Raw genomic sequence first — 18,229 nt, forward strand, 5'->3', positions numbered from 1 at the left:
TTTATCGGTAACGTACCGGGACCACCAGGAGGGTCCCGGGGGTCCACCAAGTGGGGCCACCGGCCCCGGAGGGCTGCGTGGGCCAAGTGTGGGAGGGGACCAGCCCCAGGTGGGCTGGTGTGCCCCCCCACAAGGGCCCAAGGCGCCTAAGGGGAGGAGGGGGGCAAACCCTAAGGGCAGGTGGGCCTTAGGGCCCATGACTGGTGCGCCTCCCTCTCCCCCTCCCCTTGGCCGCCCCACCAGATGGGATCTGGGCTGGCCGCCGCCCCTAGGGTGGAACCCTAGGTGGGGGCGCAGCCCCCCCTCTCCTCCTATATATAGTGGAGGCAAAGGAGCAGCCCATAGACGAAGTTTCTTCTCTTGTTGGCGCAGCCCTACCTCTCTTTCTCCTCATATCTCGCGGTTCTTGGAGAAGCCCTGCTAGATCACCATGCTTCTCCACCACCACCACGATGTTATGCTGCTGCTGGATGGAGTCTTCCTCAACCTCTCCCTCTCTCCTTGCTGGATCAAGGCATGGGAGACGTCACCGGGCTGTACGTGTGCTGAACGCGGAGGTGTCGTCCGTTCGGCACTAGGATCTCCGGTGATTTGGATCACGACGAGTACGACTCCTTCAACCCCGTTCTCTTGAACGCTTCCGCTTAGCGATCTACAAGGGTATGTAGATGCACTCTCCTTCCCCTCGTTGCTGGTTTCTCCATAGATAGATCTTGGTGACACGTAGGAAAATTTTGAATTTCTGCTACGTTCCCCAACAAGGACACCGACCCCAAGTCCAGCGCTTCTGCTTCTGCTGTCTCGTATGTGTTCTTGTCTTTCCTGTTAAAGGTTCTGCCGCAGTTCCTTGTTCTAGTCCTTGTCCTACACATGATAGGTTCTAGTTCATATATGCTACTTGCTATACTGTCTGCTTTAGATATGATAGACTACGGTTCATATATGCAGAAGCTATTTACCTTCTCTCTGTCAGAACGCATGACTTGTTTTATCTCTTCTATATTAGTCATGCTTTATCTAGTATTTCTGTTAATAAAATCATTTGGTAAATTGCTCATATTTCCAATAATTTCTATGCCTTCAGAAACCATTATATGAAGATACCTATGATTACAATTACTCCCTCCGTCCGAAAATACTTGTCATCAAAATGAATAAAAGGGGATGTATCTAGATGTATTTTAGTTCTAGATACACCCCTTTTTGTCCATTTTGATGACAAGTTTTTTTTGGACGGAGGGAGTATTTCTCAAACAGAGAAAAGGAAATTAAACCATTGTTATGGTCCCAGACTCCTAGTACAGCTGGCAGTACACATTGACAAACAACATATGCGAATGCGACACCACCTCCAGCGCAGCAAGCACTCAGGCCACTACTGTGTCGCAACCTTGGCAAATCGACGGCCATGAACGTGAGATCCATCTTATCCGCGCCGACGAAGAGAGTGGGGCGTGCGGTGGCATAATGCGGAGGACACAAAGCTTGGAGGGATTGAGGAAGGCCTCATCGTCGGTGGGAAAGTCGAGCGTCGCGGCTGGGGTCGACGCAGCAGCACGATAGGCGACAGGGGAGATGGATCGTCCGGGGGATTGGATCGGGAGGAGGAGGGGTGGGGCGCTCGTGAGTTGGTCTTTTATTTTATTGGTGACTACTTTTTTCCTAGTTTGAACGAATCGAGAAGAGGCGAAGCCGCTAAGGATGGTTCTTTCCTGATTTACGAGATCTTCCCCCAAGATCTACGGAGGAGAGGGGTATGTGCGGGTGGTTCTTTCCTGATTTTTTTCATGTGAGAGAGAGGCGGAGGCAGGCGCTTTATTTGAAAAAAAAATATCGATGGGGGTGTCTCTCCATCGATGGGGAGGGGATCGATCGATGGGGAAACAAACAAAACCAACGAACAACCTATGTACCGAGACTTTAGAGTAGAGATAATACTTACACAATAAGATTTGTTTTTTTTGTGGGTGAAAAAACCTGTATTGCTCAATCTCTACACTTGTACCGTCCATCGCAGCCAACTCTATGGATACGTGAGGTCCAGAGCCCAACCAAGTCATGGTTCTACCCTCAATACGAGCAAAATTAGCTAGCACTGGTGGAAAAAGGGCCTTTGGTCGTGGTTCGCAACTGCCATTAGTCGCGGTTGCGCAACCGCGACCGAACGGGCGCGACTAAAGGCCCCACCCTTTAGTCGCGGTTGCTTAAGAACCGCGACTAAAGGCCCGTCCACGTGGGCGCCAGGTGGCCGTCGGGGCGGAGGACCTTTAGTCGCGGTTCTTCTGGCCAACCGCGACTAAAGGCCGCCGCAGGTTTAGGGTTTTAGCCCCCCCCCCCTTAAACCTGTTTTCTGTTTAATTTGTATTGTTTTATTTCTTTTGTGCTTTATTTTAATTTTGAAGGAGTTTCACATATTCTACGGTACTACATACATGCATATGAATGTACAATTTCAAACAAATTTGAAATTAAAACCAAAAAGAATTCAAGAGGAATATACAATATATATTCAATATCATCGGATGACCATATACAATTTTGAACAAGTTTCCATACATAATTTAATGCATATAAAGTTCTACGTCCTCGTAATGGTGTTCTCCTTTAGGATGGAGGACTTCCCTCCTGAACCATCCAGCTAGTTCCTCTTGAAGTGGTCGGAAGCGAGCTTCTGGACTAAGCATCATCCGGAGGTTATTCCTCTGAGCATTGGTATCACTCGGAACCCGCTCAGAGGTGTATCTCCGGATCATCTCACAGACATAGTATGCACATAGATTGGTCCCCGCTGGCTGAATATCCTCACCATTCTTAGCCTTTGCCCTTTTGAATTCTAGCTCTTTTTTGAATTCACCGACCTTTGTATCTACGAACCGTCTCCAAACCCTACGAGGCAAAGAAAATTAAATGAACAAGAGAGTTATTAGTTACTTGATATTAGGAAATGAACGAAATAGGCCGATCGATATAGAGCGCAAATGAATGAAAATAATTACTTCTGCAGCATTCTTCTCATGTCGACCCAAAGCTTTGGATCCTTATTCAGAGAGTCGTGGACGAGACATTCTGAGGTGTCAACTTTAATTACTAGCAGAATCCAGTGGAACCTGCGGACACGATACATGCACAGTACGTCATGCATAACTCATCGATTAGCCGGCCACATACCATGCATGGAGTAAACAAAAGAGAATGTGCTCAAGACAGAAACACTCACCCAAAATGGTAAGGAAATAGAATATCACTTTTGAGTTCCTGCTTTGTAAGAAACTGCCACAGGTCTGCCTCCATGTCGGCGGGGTGATGCTCCAACACATATCCATTAACGATGTGTGGGTCAATGAACCCAACATCATGGATGTTCCTTACTCTGCATTCCTTAATCTTCATTCTGCATGTATAATAGCGGACACAACAATATAGTTAGGACATATATATAGTGCAGGCAATATGAACGAGATGGGGTAGAAATAAATCACTTACAGAACGTAGCAACTGATGATAGATTTGTCGAGCTCGCGCAGATTGAAAAGCTGGAACAATTCACTCAGATGAATTTGTACATAGTAATGTTTGAAGTGATGCTCATATCTAACTTCCGCATAAATATATTCTTTGGCGTTTTTATTTTTTATGTAACCCTTGTACCATTTCAGCAGACCTTTCATTTGTGGAGGTAGATCCTGTTCCTGCGCAGGCTCGACGAGAGGCCCATTCTTCACATATGTAATTACTACCTCCTTCACTGGCGCCTCATCAAGGCCTAACAGTTCACGAAGAGTAATACCTAAGTTGGCCGCTTGTTCTCTGGCACTCGTTACAGTCAATCCATGTGCTGCCGCAGCTGCTATGATATCGGGGTCATCCGGACCGGCGGCTTTCACTATAAGCGGGGCAATCGATTGTTTACTTTGTTCCCCGAGCTGGGCAACTCGTTTCCCGCTTTTTTTACTTTCTAATTCCGTTTTCTCGGCCTCCTCCAAGGCTTTGTTCTCCTGGTTCTCCGCCCGCTCTTTCTTCTCCTTCAACATGAGTGCCTGCCTACGAAGTTCACGTGCATAGTCGTCAGGCAGATTCTTCGCGGCTTGGGACGGTGTGCTCAAAAATGACTTAGCCCACTTCTTTTGCTCATCAGAAAATACTGGCTTGGGCTCGGGCTCTCTTTTCTTCTTGCAGTCCGCCTTCCATTTCTCATGATCAGCAGCCGCGGCCGCGGCAGTTTCCTCGGCACTACGTTCCCAAGGCCTTGTGGGGAGAGGCTTCAATGATGGCTCCGGTACCTTTGTGGTCTTAGGTACATAAGGGTCCGGGTTAATAATCCAGGACTGCTTCTGCTTCTTTGCCGGAGGTGGATTGGGGGGCGGCGTCTGATCACCCGCCGGACGAGGACTGGGGGGCGGCGTCTGATCACCCGCCGGACGTTGTGGACTGGGGGGCGTCGGCTGACGTGACGGAGGTGTAGGTGAACCGCCACCACCGTAGGGGGGTGGACTTGTTGTCCTTGGCGCCTCGCCTGGAAACTTGATAAACTTCTTTTGCCATAGAATGAAATGGCGCTTGACATCTCCAAGTCTTTTCTCCCCTTCAGGTGTAGCAATGTCAATCTCCAGGTCCTCAAACCCTTGGACTATGTCCTCCACCGTGACACGAGCATAGCCATCTTGAATGGGGGTGTTGTGGTGGAGTGCTCCAGGTAAACATGGTAAAGCACTGCCGATGGCTACCTTCATGGACATGTTCCCGATAGGATAATACAGATGACATTCTTTCATCTCCTTTATATCGTCCACGGGGTAGCGAGGAGGCTCCGGTGCAGTAATTTCGACCACCAGAGGCTCCGGTGCAGTAATTTCGACCACCAGAGGCTCCGGTGCAGTAATTTCGATCGTCGGTGCATCTGCACCAGCCGGTGGGGCCTCCGTGGAAGCCACACTGCTTCTCCGCTGCTGGCTTCTGAGATCCGCTGGATGATCTTCATGCTGCGCCCGAGCTGCATCTCGTTCGGCTACTAGTACACTCACGGTTTTCTTCATCACATCCATTTCCGATGCCAACCGCGCCACAACATCTGCTTCCCGATCCATCTTTCTCTTCCGGCTTCTGTAACCGTACGGGTCATCGTTCTGGGGGAACCCTATTTTCCACGGAATGTGCCCCATGCCTCGTACACGTCCTCCGTGTTCAGGATTCCCGAGGGCTTTTGTCAGCGCGTCGTTCTCTCTGTTGAACTTGATCTTCCCCTCTTGAGCATCCCTCATTGCGTCAATAAGGGCTTGGGTGGGTTTAATTATTTTGCCCCGGTAAACACAGTCCCCTGTCTCCGGGTTCAGCGTTCCCCCATGCCCGTACCACCAGCTTTTGGCCCTTGGGTCCCATCCCTCCGTACCTGGACGGATTCCTCGCGCCCTCAGCTCGTTCTCCATCTTCTCCCACCTAGGCTCCCAAAGGCGATACCCTCCTGGCCCCATAATATGATTGTACTCCTTCTTAGCCGCATTTTCCTTATTTTTTTCGATATTTGAATGAACTGCTCCGATTTCTTTTGCTTCACAAATTCTGGCCAATCATGTTTCAGTTTCTCATATTGTCCTTTGAAATCCGGAGTCTTGTTCTGCTTGACAAAGTCATGGGCTAGATTTTGCTTGAATTTCCGGAATGCGTCGGCCATCTTATGAAGAGCGAACTGTTTGACTAGCCTCCTCCTCTCCTTGTTTTCCTCAATCTTGTTACCCTCCTCATCGAATTTGTTGTATTCCGGAGGTAGAACGAAATGTTCCATAAGCTTTTTGAAGCAATCTTTTTTTGTTCTCTTATCGACAAAAGTGAAACCAGCAATTCGTGCCTTCTTTGGCTTATTCCACTCCTGGACGGTGATCGAGACGTTGTCTCTAACAATGGCTCCGCATTGGTTGACAAACTTGGTGGCGTTCTTGCGGGGCTCCAGCGGCCTGCCGGTTGCACTGTCGACAACCTCGATGGTGCATGTTTCTCCTTGTTTCATCGTCTTGGTTGCGCCACGCTTTGACGACGTACTCGATTGTTTCGACGATCCGGCCGAGGGCTAAAATAAGAAAGAGAGTCGCGCGCGTTAGTCCACACATATTTATTCAAATCAGTTAGTTTGTATCACCAGAGGCTCAATGTATATATATATACCTCGGCGCCGGAGGTGGTTGCTACTTCCATTTGAAGATCGTCGTTTATCGACGTTTGTTCGGCATCATCTTGCTGACGGCGCCCTTCATCTTCACCGTCAAGGTTCAGATAAGAAGAGATATCATCTTCTTCTTGTCCGGTCGGCACATATAGAATATCGCCGTTTATGATGCCGAACATATGTGCTTCACCGTCCGGATCATAGTTGTCCATAATCGGGTCAGCTCTATCGTCCGCCATTATGTCAGTCCTGAAAACATGTAGTAAAAACAAATTAATTAAGTGGACAAAAAAAAATTCTCTCTCTCTCTCCACGATCTCATCGCTCTCTGTAGAGCAGCGTTGAGGGCGGCGAGGCCGGCCCGAGGTGGATTGGGGGGCGGCGTTGAGGGCGGCGAGGCCGGCCGGCGGCGTTGAGGGCAGCGAGGCCGGCCGGCGGCATTGAGGGCGGGCGAGAGGCGGCGCGGTGGGCGAGGGAGGCCGGCGGGCGGCGTACGAGGGCGAGAGGGGGCGGCGGGCGCCGTACGTGGGCGAGAGGGGGCGGCGGGCGAGAAGGGGTTCGGGCCCTTGTATTTATAGCCCCCCCTTTTTTGTTGTTAATTATCAAGTTTTATATACGTTTTTTTGTTAATTATCAAATTTTACAGTTTTTCTGTTAATTTCAAGTTTTAAGTTATTTTACCGTTTTTGTTAAACTAATTAACTAGTTAAAATTAAAAAGAACAAAAAAAAGAAAAAAAAAAGAAAAAATTCCGGTGGCCCGCGGCGCCCCTCTCTCTCTCTCCACGATCTCGCTCTCTGTCTGAGACCGGTGGCCCGTGCGCGCACGCGGCAGTACCGAGAGGCCGGCCGGCGGCGTTGAGGGCGGGCGAGCGAGGCGGCGCGCGGCCGACGAGGGCGAGCGAGGCGGCGACGAGGGCGAGCGAGGCGGCGCGCGGCCGACGAGGGCGAGCGAGGCGGCGCGCGGCAAACATACGGCGGGCGACGGCGGGCGGCGTCGAGGGCGAGGGCGACGGCGGGCGGCGTCGAGGGCGACGGCGGGCGGCGTCGAGGCGAGGGCGATGGCGGGCGGCGTCGAGGGCGAGGGCGAGACCGGGCGGCAGACCTTCGGCGCGGTGTTGAATCGGAGAAGACGAGAAGGGGTTCGGGCCCTTGTATTTATAGCCCCCCCTTTAGTCGCGGTTGGGGAGGCGACCCGCGACTAAAGGGCACCTTTAGTCGCGGTTGGGGAGGCGACCCGCGACTAAAGGGTAACCTTTAGTCGCGGTTGGAGAGGAGACCCGCGACTAAAGGGCTTTTTTGGCGGGTTTTGTTCCCGCGCGCAACGACCTTTAGTCGCGGTTGGGCAGGCCAACCGCGACTAAAGGTGTTCTTAAAATACTTTTCTTTTTCAAAATGTTAGAAATACAAATAATATATCGAAAAATTCAGAAAAATAAAACTAATTCAATTCAATATGTTAAAAACACAAATATTATATCAAAAAATTCAGAAAAATAAAACTAATTCAATTCAAAATTCTGAAAATACAAATAATATATCAAAAAATTAAGAAAAATAAAACTAATTCAATTCAAAATGTTAAAAATACAAATAATATATCAAAAAATTCAGAAAAAAAAACTAATTCAATTCAATATGTTAAAAACACAAATAATATATCAAAAAATTCAGAAAAATAAAACTAATTCAATTCAATATGTTAAAAACACAAATATTATATCAAAAAATTTAGAAAAATAAAACTAATTCAATTCAAAATTCTAAAAATACAAATAATATATCAAAAAATTAAGAAAAATAAAACTAATTCAATTCAAAATGTTAAAAATACAAATAATATATCAAAAAATTCAGAAAAATAAAACTAATTCAATTCAAAATTTTATACGCCTAGGCAGGAGTATGACTAAATCACTCCAAATTTCATGTATCATCAGTGGTATCTCGAATCATTCGAAAATGGACACCAAACACATCACGGGTAATATAATTCACATGATCCATTCAACAAAGTTTGGTACAATAAATTATTACACATCATTTCTTCCCTTGTGTCCCTGCTTGCTTACGATTGTGCCGTATCCATGGAGCATCCTCATCATTTAACTTAATGCTTGGGTCGGTGTTCACTTTGAAGGGCGGAATTTCAGCAAACATATTATAATCTTCTGACATGTCTGTCTTGTCCTCCACTCCCACGATGTTTCTTTTCCCTGAAAGAACAATGTGGCGCTTTGGATCATCGCATGATGTACTGATCGTTTTCTTATCTTTCCGTTTCCTCGGTTTGCTACTCATGTCCTTCACATAGAAAACCTGAGCGACATCTTTCGCTAGGACGAATGGTTCGTCAAGGTAACCAAGATTGTTGAAATCCACCATTGTCATTCCGTATTGCTGGTCCACCTTTACCCCACCTCCTGTTAGCTTGAACCATTTGCACCGGAACAAAGGGACCTTAAAGGAGGGTCCATAGTCAAGTTCCCATATCTCCTCTATGTAACCATAATATGTGACCTTTTGCCCATTCTCGGTTGCTGCATCAAAGCGGACACCACTGTTTTGGTTGGTGCTCTTTTTATCTTGGGCGATCGTGTAAAATGTATTCCCATTTATCTCGTACCCTTGGAAAGTCGTTATAGTCGAAGATGGTGTCTTGGCCAACATGTACAGCTGATCTACAACATCATTGTCATTCATTAAATGTTTTCTCAACCAACTGCCGAAAGTCTCCATGTGGGCCTTCCTAATCCAGGATTCAGGCTTCCCCGGGTTGTCCGAGCGTAAAATATTCTTGTGTTTCTCAAAGTACGGAGCCACCAAGCTGGAATTGGTCAGTACAGTGTGGTGTGCTTCAGTCAGAGAATGGCCGTCCATACATGTCGTTGATTTCCTTCCGATCGTGCCTTTTCCACTTAGTCTCCCCTCGTGCCGCGATCGAGGAAGACCAATCGGCTTAAGGTCAGGAACAAAGTCAACACAAAACTCAATTACCTCCTCATTTCCATAGCCCTTGGCGATGCTTCCTTCTGGCCTAGCACGGTTACGAACATATTTCTTTAATACTCCCATGAACCTCTCGAAGGGGAACATATTGTGTAGAAATACAGGACCGAGAATGAAAATCTCTTCGACTAGGTGAACCAAGAGGTGCGTCATAATATTGAAGAAGGATGGCGGGAACACCAACTCGAAACTGACAAGACATTGGATCACATCGTTCTGTAACCGTGGTAGATCTTCTGGATTGATTACCTTCTGAGATATTGCATTGAGGAATGCACATAGCTTCACAATGGCTACTCGAACATTTTCCGGCAGGAGCCCCCTCAAAGCAATCGGAAGCAATTGCGTCATAATCACGTGGCAGTCGTGAGACTTCAGGTTTTGGAACTTTTTCTCCGCCATGTTTATTATTCCCTTTATATTGGACGAGAATCCAGACGGGACCTTCATACTGCTCAGGCATTCAAAAAAGATGACCTTCTCTTCTTTGGTCAGAGCGTAGCTGGCACGACCTTGAAACCATTCCGGATGCCGGTCATCAGGGTCTTTCAAACGTTGCTGGTCCTGCCGTGCTTCCTTTGTATCATTTGTCTTCCCATACACGCCCAAGAAGCTTAGGAGGTTCACGCAAATATTCTTCGTAACGTGCATCACGTCGATTGCAGAGCGGACTTCTAGGACTTTCCAATATTCTAGCTCCCAGAATATAGATTTCTTCTTCCACATGGCTGCGTGCCCGTCAGCTCCCTTCGGAACTGATTGTCCGCCAGGACCCTTTCCAAAGATGACTTTCAAATCCTTGACCATATCAAATACCTCAGCACCAGTGCGTTCCGCAGGCTTCGGCCGGTGATCTGCCTTGCCGTTGTAATGCTTGCCTTTCTTTCTTACTGGATGAATTTTCGGAAGAAATCGACGATGCCCAAGGTACACGTTCTTCTTACAATTTGGCAAATGTACACTTTCAGTCTCATGTAAGCAGTGCGTGCATGCATTGTATCCCTTATTTGACAGTCCCGAAAGGTTACTAAGAGCAGGCCAATCGTTGATGGTTACGAAAAGCAACGCTCGTAGGTTAAATTCCTCTTTTTTGTGCTCATCCCACACACGGACACCAGGTCTGCCCCACAGCTGTAAAAGTTCATCAACTAATGGCCTTAGGTACACATCGATGTCGTTGCCGGGTTGCTTCGGACCTTGGATGAGCACTGGCATCATAATGAACTTCCGCTTCATGCACAACCAAGGAGGAAGGTTGTAGATGCATAGAGTCACGGGCCAGGTGCTATGGCTGGAGCTCTGCTCGCCAAAAGGATTCATGCCATCTGTACTTAGACCAAATCTTATGTTCCTTGCGTCAGCTGCAAAATCTTTGAACTCTCTGTCGATCTTTCTCCATTGCGTTCCATCTGCGGTGTGTCTCAACTCCCCGTCCGACTTACGGTCCTCTTTGTGCCATCGCAACAACTTGGCATGCTCTTTGTTCCTGAACAGACGTTTCAACCGTGGTATTATAGGAGCATACCACATCACCTTGGCGGGAACCCTCTTCCTGGGTTTCCCGCCCTCAACATCGTCACCAGGGTCATCGCCTCTGATCTTATAACGCAATGCAGTGCATACCGGGCATTCATTCAAATTCTCGTATTCACCGCGGTAGAGGATGCAGTCGTTGATGCATGCATGTATCTTCAGAACCTCTAAACCTAGAGGGCAGACAACCTTCTTTGCTTCGTACGTACTGGCGGGCAACTCGTTATTCTTTGGAAACATATTCTTCAACATTTTCAGCAAGTTTTCAAATGCCGAGTCAGCTACACCTGCCTGTGCCTTCCATTTCAGCAAATCCAGTGTGCAGCCCAGCTTTTTCAGACCATCATCGCATCCAGGGTACAACGACTTTCTGTGATCCTCTAACATGCGATCCAAATTCTCCCTCTCCTTTTCAGTTTCGCAGCGTCTCCGTGCATCAGCAATGGTCCGACCAAGATCATCAACGGTCTCATCACGTGCCTCTTCTTCACCTTCACCTTCACCTTCCCCTTCACCTTCCCTTCACCTGCCCCTTCACCTTCCCCTTCACCTTCAGCATCCTCCATGAAAGTATCACCGAAATGATCAGCAAGATAGCTTTCATCGATGAAATCATCCCCTTCTTCATCTTCTTCCATTATAACCCCTCTTTCTCCATGCTTGGTCCAACAATTATAGCTTGGCATGAAACCGTGCCGAAGCAGGTGCAGGTGAACTTCTCTTGAGGAAGAGTAACCCTTTTGATTCTTACAGTCAACACATGGACAGATAACAAAACCCTTCTGCTTGTTCGCATTAGCCACTACGAGGAAATCTTTCAAACCCGTAGTGAACTCGCGGGAGAGTCGGTTACCGTACATCCATTGCCGATTCATCTGCATTATTATAATATAAAATATATAATTAACCATCATGCATTTGTTAAAGTAACTAGCTATAAACAATAGAAATTAAACAATGAACAACACACATGCATATTTTATCAATGACACACATGCATGAAAGGTTCAAGTTGCTAACCGCGATCGAGGAGGAACCTCAAGTGTGCCTCCAACACTTCATATCATGTTTGTTTCACGCTGTTGGGCATTTCATCAAACACCTTGTGTGCATAAGAGGAACCAAAAGCAAACCTACACCCCCTTGTGAAGAGAAGTGGCACCAAATGGCTAAGTGAGTGCGCTGAACTGGTATATATAGGGGAGGAGCTTTAGTCGCGGTTGGCCAGGCCAACCGCGACTAAAGGCCTTTGGGCACCTTTAGTCGCGGTTGGCCTGGCCAACCGCGACTAAAGCCCCTCACGTGCACCAGCTGGCCACCGAGCACCCTGGCCCAAGCCTTTGGTCGCGGTTCGTCTGCCGAACCGCGACTAAAGACTTCATTAGTCGCGGTTCCTACAGTTTCGCGACTAATGGGGCTGGACGGAAGCCTCTTTTTCTACCAGTGTAGGCTATCACTAACCTTATTCTGGCTATGATTTACATGAGTAATACAAACTTTACGAAGAGACATAAGATATTTAATCTCCTTTATGATGGACGAGTAAATGGATCAGTCAACCTCCGAAGCTTGGATCATCTTCACCGCCACAATTGAGTCCATTTCCACGATCACCGGTAGGCATTGTTGAGGAAATCGTTAACTCGTAGCTGCTCGGTTGGCTAGCGAGTCGAGGATTAATCGGCTAATCGGCAAGTTAATCGGCCATTTAATCAATTAATCGGACGATTTTTCGGTTTATCGGCTACTTGGTGACCCTATGAGTAGGGATTAATCGGCAAGTTAATTGGTTAATCGGATGAATTCTTGAACAGGGCCGGTATCTCACTTCTCTGGATGGCAAAGGACAAACCTTCCATACAAGCACACAACTCAGCTTCCAGTGCCTCACGGCAAGAGAACAATTGCCTGCAAGAGGAAAAAATTATCGCTCCCTTGTCATCACGTAGGACCATTCCAGCGCCAGCTGCTCCGTTGTCCGCAAAAGACCCATCAGTATTAAGCTTCACCCATTAGGACTTTGGCGCTGACCACTTAGTAACCTTTTTTCCATTATCATATGCGGACTCCGTCTTTCATATGTGATGGTAGACTTGCCTTTGCGTGGATCAGTAGAGAGATCAATTTTAATACCAATCAGAGAGTCCAAATAGCTTACCAAGAATCTTTTCGACGCTTCCATAGGCGGGGCTGGTTTATGGTGTACGAGCTCATTGCGTATATGCCATACCCTCCACATGGATATCAATAACATACTCTCAATCTCCTGTAGCGGTTCAAGTGCATGCAACAGCCACTCATCCCCGTTATTTTGCAGGGTAGATAAACATGGGAGAGGCCAAGCTTCAGACATTGCATCCCATAAGATCCTCCAAAGGAGCAGCGACAGAGAGCATGGTAGCAGTCCTCTGGTTCACTAGCACATACCGGACAAAGGTTACTTGTTTCAAGTCCACGCCTGTACTTGTTGCACCATGTCGGCAGCGAGTTTGTAGCAACGCGCCACGCAAAATTCTGGACCGTAGGAGGAACATCCGAAGACCATATGAGCTTCCAACAAGAGCGTCGGCCGTTAGGTCGCGAGCTAGAGCCCATTGCCGAACTCCTGTGAGCCTCTTCAAAATCCAATTGGTATGCACTCCTGTGAACAGTAAGATTTGTTTGTCATGTTTTACTTGTTAATTTCCTTAAAATCCATTATCCGTTTCCTAAAAATCTATTATTTGTTCCCCAAAAAATTGCATTAATGAGAGAGATCAGTTAATTTGGATAAGTTAGGAAAGTTAGATACGTTATCTTTTATATGTTAGGAAAGTGCTAATTTTTTGAAAGAAAATAGTGGAAAGGAAAACAAACCAATGGATTAGAAAACCAGTGGGAGGGGGGTGGGATGTGAGACGAAGAAAAACCAGGAGAAAATAAACCATACCAGGCTACTGAAGGAAATATGCCCTAGAGGCAATAATAAAATTGTTATTTATATTTCCTTGTATCGTGATTCATGCTAGAATTGTATTAACCGGAAACTTAGTACATGCGTGAATACATAGACAAACAGAGTGTCCATAGTATGCCTCTACTTGACTAGCTCGTTTATCAAAGATGATTAAGTTTTCTAGCCATAGACATGTATTGTCATTTGATGAACGGGATCACATCATTAGAGAATGATGTGATGGAAAAGACCCATTCGTTATCTTAGCACTATGATCGTTTAGTTTATTGCCATTGCTTTCTTCATGGCTTATACATGTTTCTATGATTATGAGATTATGCAACTCCCGAATACCGAAGGAACACTTAGTGTGCTATCAAACGTCACAACGTAACTGGGTGATTATAAAGATGCTCTACATGTGTCTCCGATGGTGTTTGTTGAGTTGGCATAGATCGAGATTAGGATTTGTCACTCTGTGTATCAGAGAGGTATCTCTGGGCCCTCTCGGTAATGCACATCACTATAAGCCTTGCAAGCAATGTGACTAATGAGCTAGTTACGGGATGATGCATTACAAAACGAGTAAAGAGACTTGCCAGTAACGAGATTGAACTAGGTATGATGATACTGACGATCGAATCTCGGGTAAGTAACATACCGATGACAAAGGGAACAACGTATGTTGTTATGCGGTTTGATCGATAAAGATCTTTGTAGAATATGTAGAAACTAATATGAGCATCCAGGTTCCGCTATTGGTTATTGATCAGAGATGTGTCTCGGTCATGTCTACATAGTTCTCGAACTTGTAGGGTCCACACGCTTAACGTTCGATGACGATTTTGTGTTATGAGTTATGTGATTTTATGTACCGAAGTTTGTTCGGAGTCCCAGATGAGATCACGGACATGACGAGGAGTCTCTAAATGGCCGAGACATAAAGATCGATATATTGGAAGGTTATATTCGGACACCGGAATGGTTCCAAAGTGTTTCGGGTATTTTTCGGAGTATCGGGAGGTTACCAAAACCCCCCGGGGGAGTTTATGGGCCTTCATGGGCCCTAGTGGAGAGAGGAGGCAGCGGCCAGGTGGAGGCGCGCGCCCCCCAAGCCCAACCAAATTGGACTAGGGTTGGGGGGGCCTTTCTTTCCCTCCTCCTCCTCTTTCTCCCTTCTCCTTGTGGGAATAGGAAAGGGGGGCAGTCGAATCCTACTTGGACCGGGAGTCCAAGTAGGACTCCCCCCCTTAGCGCGCCACACCTTGGCCGGCCTCCTCCCCCCCTTTATATACGTTGGAGGGGGGAACCCCAAAGGCACACCAAAATTTCTCTTAGCCGTGTGCGGTGCCCCCCTCCACAGTTTCACACCTCGGTCATATCGTCGTAGTGCTTAGGCGAAGCCTTGCGCCGGTAACTTCATCATCACCGTCACCACGCTGTCGTGCAGACGGAACTCTCCTTCGGCCTCAACTGGATCAAGAGTTCGAGGGATGTCATCGAGCTGAACTGTGCTGATCGCGGAGGTGCCGTACGTTCGGTGCTTGGATTGGTTGGATCGCGAAGACGTTCGACTACATCAACCGCGTTACTAAACGCTTCCGCTTTCGGTCTACGAGGGTACGTAGACACACTCTCCCCGCTTGTTGGTATACTTCTCCTACATAGATCTTGCATGATCATAGGTAATTTTTTGAAATACTACGTTCCCCAACAACTACCAAGTGCTCCATTAGGAGTAGAGATACCTTTGATTTTTGAGATGTGAGCTCAGAGAGGGGTGGTGGTGGGGTTGCAATCCACTGTTGTTTCTCCGGCAGCCGATCCAGTCAATCCATGAATCGTCGTTTAGGATTGGGGCTTGACCCCCTACTATCGGGATGGCGCACATCCCATCTCGCCCGGGGGACGCATTGGTGGATTGGACGACGGAATGGCCGAGTGTCTCGACGACGAGGAGGGACAACGAAGTGGGGGGCTAGCTGCTAGTCGAAGAGGGAGAAGGAGGAGCAGGGGCGAAGCCGGGGAGAGAGGGGATCTGGCAAGGCGAGTGAGTTGTGGAGCGCTCGGGGTGGAGGAGGAGCTCAAGACGGTGCGGCCCCTCGGAAGCTAGCATCGAGTGCAAATAAAGAAGCAGATCGTTTAGCTAAGTTTTCCAATTCTCTGGATGAGGGGCGCCATGTTTGGTTTCAACACCACGATCCTTATTGTATCCCACTTCAAGTGGTATTTGGTAAATAAAGCTTAGCTTTTCCCCTAAAAAATGAAATAAAAAAAATCTAGCACCGAGTGCAACGGTCGAGTTAGCAACTGTGGCTCGCCAAAAGGCAGCCTTAACATACAAGTAATAGCTACGACGGCAGATTCATTTTTGTTTTGAAAAAATTCTACATTTCTTGCAAAAAATGTTAACAAATTTTCCTAAAAATTTGAATAATGTTCAAAAAATTTAAAAGATTTCAAAATTCAAACAAAACCTTTAAAGCACGATTTTTTAAAAGGTGTACAAAAATTTAAAAATGTGAACAATTTTTAATATACACTGAACAATTTTTAATATACATTGAACCTTTTGTAATATACACTGAACAAATTTTAAATACACATTAAACATTTTTTCTGATATATGCTGAACAATTTTAAAATATGCATTGAACATTTTGTGATATATGCTAAACATTTTTTAATTGCACATTGAACAATTGTAGAAAAGTGTTGAATATTTTAATATAGGTTGAACATTTTCTTAAATACTCAATGAACGTTTTGTATATAAACCAGCAATGAACTTTGTATAATGCACATGAAAAAAGAAAGACAAAAAAGCAGGAAAAAGGAAAAGAAGGAATATAAAATAAATGAAACAAAAACAGAAAAAAAAGACAGAAATGGAGAAGAAGAAGCTGAGCGACCGTGGGCCGGCCCAATATAGGGTGTTGCGAGGCAAGCTTCAGCGAAGCCTCGTTCTTTTGACACCTGCGGCGAAATCATTAATAGAGGAGTACTACTTCTAAAAATCACTTTTACCTTCCTAGGTTGCAATAAGTGGCATGCTGCATGTGCGTCACTTGTCGCAACCTGAGAGTTTTTTTTCGTCCATCCATATTTTAAACGTTTTATCTTATAAACTGCGTGTCTAAATCTCAAATCGTTTTCATCGTTGAATTCCCCGCGTCGAGATCTTCAAAACTAGATACTGTATTGATAGGTTTTGACAAACATTTTTTCATGAAAAAATCAGCGAAAAAAATCGAACGAAAAAACTATGCCTCTCGTGTAAGGAAAACAAAAAAACATATTTTTTTTCGGCAGAAGCAAATTCGTACCTCTCGCGGAAGAAAAAATACGCATTTTTCCCGTTTCCGATAGGCACGGTCGTGCCTCTCGCGAAAGAAAAGAAACATGCTTTTTTTGTTTTTGAGAGGCACGACCAAGCCTCTCGCGGAAGCAAATCTATGCCTCCCGTGAAAGCAAAATCATGCCTCTCGTGAAGAAAAAAAAAGAAAACGCGTCTTTTTCGTTTTCGATAGGCATCACGAAAGCAAAACTATGTCCCTCGTGAAAGAAAAACCGTGTCTCTTGCGAAAACAAAATCCGTGATTTTTTTTTCAATTTTTTTGTCCAAAGGCCAGGAAGGACCAGTGGAAACCCGAAAAGAAAAAAAACTAGAAAAAACCCATCTAAAAGCAGAAGACGCATGCAAAATAATAAAAAAAACTGCAAGGAGAGCCCAGAGTGCGACACGTCGCGGCGGCTGAGAGCGCGCCACTTGACGCGCTCTCAGCCTACCCCATGTGACCCTAGGTTTTCGAAGGAGCGCTTCTCAATTAATTGCTCTTCGTCTGCAGGCGTCAAATAAGATCTGCCATGATTTTTGTTAGAATAGATTTGTCAATGATTAAGCCCATGGACCAGTCAGGAAGAAGGTAATATTTTGAATTTTCAAGGGAGCATTAGGCCCACGGTTGTTGAGTCAGGCCGCATCAGTTAGCCCAGCTTCCACTAAGAAAAACAAGAAAAAACAATTTAGCCCATCCCATCTCGACGGCTTCATCGGCTTGGTAGAGTAGCTTATACTCCTAGTCTCCCAATAGTCCAGTAGTCCACAGCCATCTCCGTCTCCGGTCAGCGCATCGCCATGGCCTCCGCCTCATTCGGCGCCGCGGCCTTCTCCCGCCTCGTCAACCGCACCCGCGTCCCGGACCCCACACTCTAGCGCCACACCGTCACGGCCTTCTTTCGACACCTCCTCACGCTGCCCCCTCCTCTCCAATTCACTGCCCACGACGGCATCTCGTCCCTCCTCGCTTCGCCGCCGTCGCGACCTATGCCTTCGTGCCCTTCGCCTGCCTCGCGGTCTCCCGCACCGACCTCCTCGGCCCCGACGAGGCCCTCTGGTTCCTCATTGAACATTGAACATTTGTAGAAAAGTGTTGAACATTTTAATATAGGGTATTATTGTATATCTTAGCCTATTGTTGTATTGGTAAATTATTCACCATACCTATTGATTTTGCTATATTCATACAATATTAGAATTTTTATTTTACTTAAGTAATTTTCTTTATTTTAGATAGCTATACATTCATGTCCAAT

Source organism: Triticum aestivum, chromosome 3A, assembly GCF_018294505.1.
Source record: "Triticum aestivum cultivar Chinese Spring chromosome 3A, IWGSC CS RefSeq v2.1, whole genome shotgun sequence".
Classification (NCBI taxonomy): domain Eukaryota; kingdom Viridiplantae; phylum Streptophyta; class Magnoliopsida; order Poales; family Poaceae; genus Triticum; species Triticum aestivum.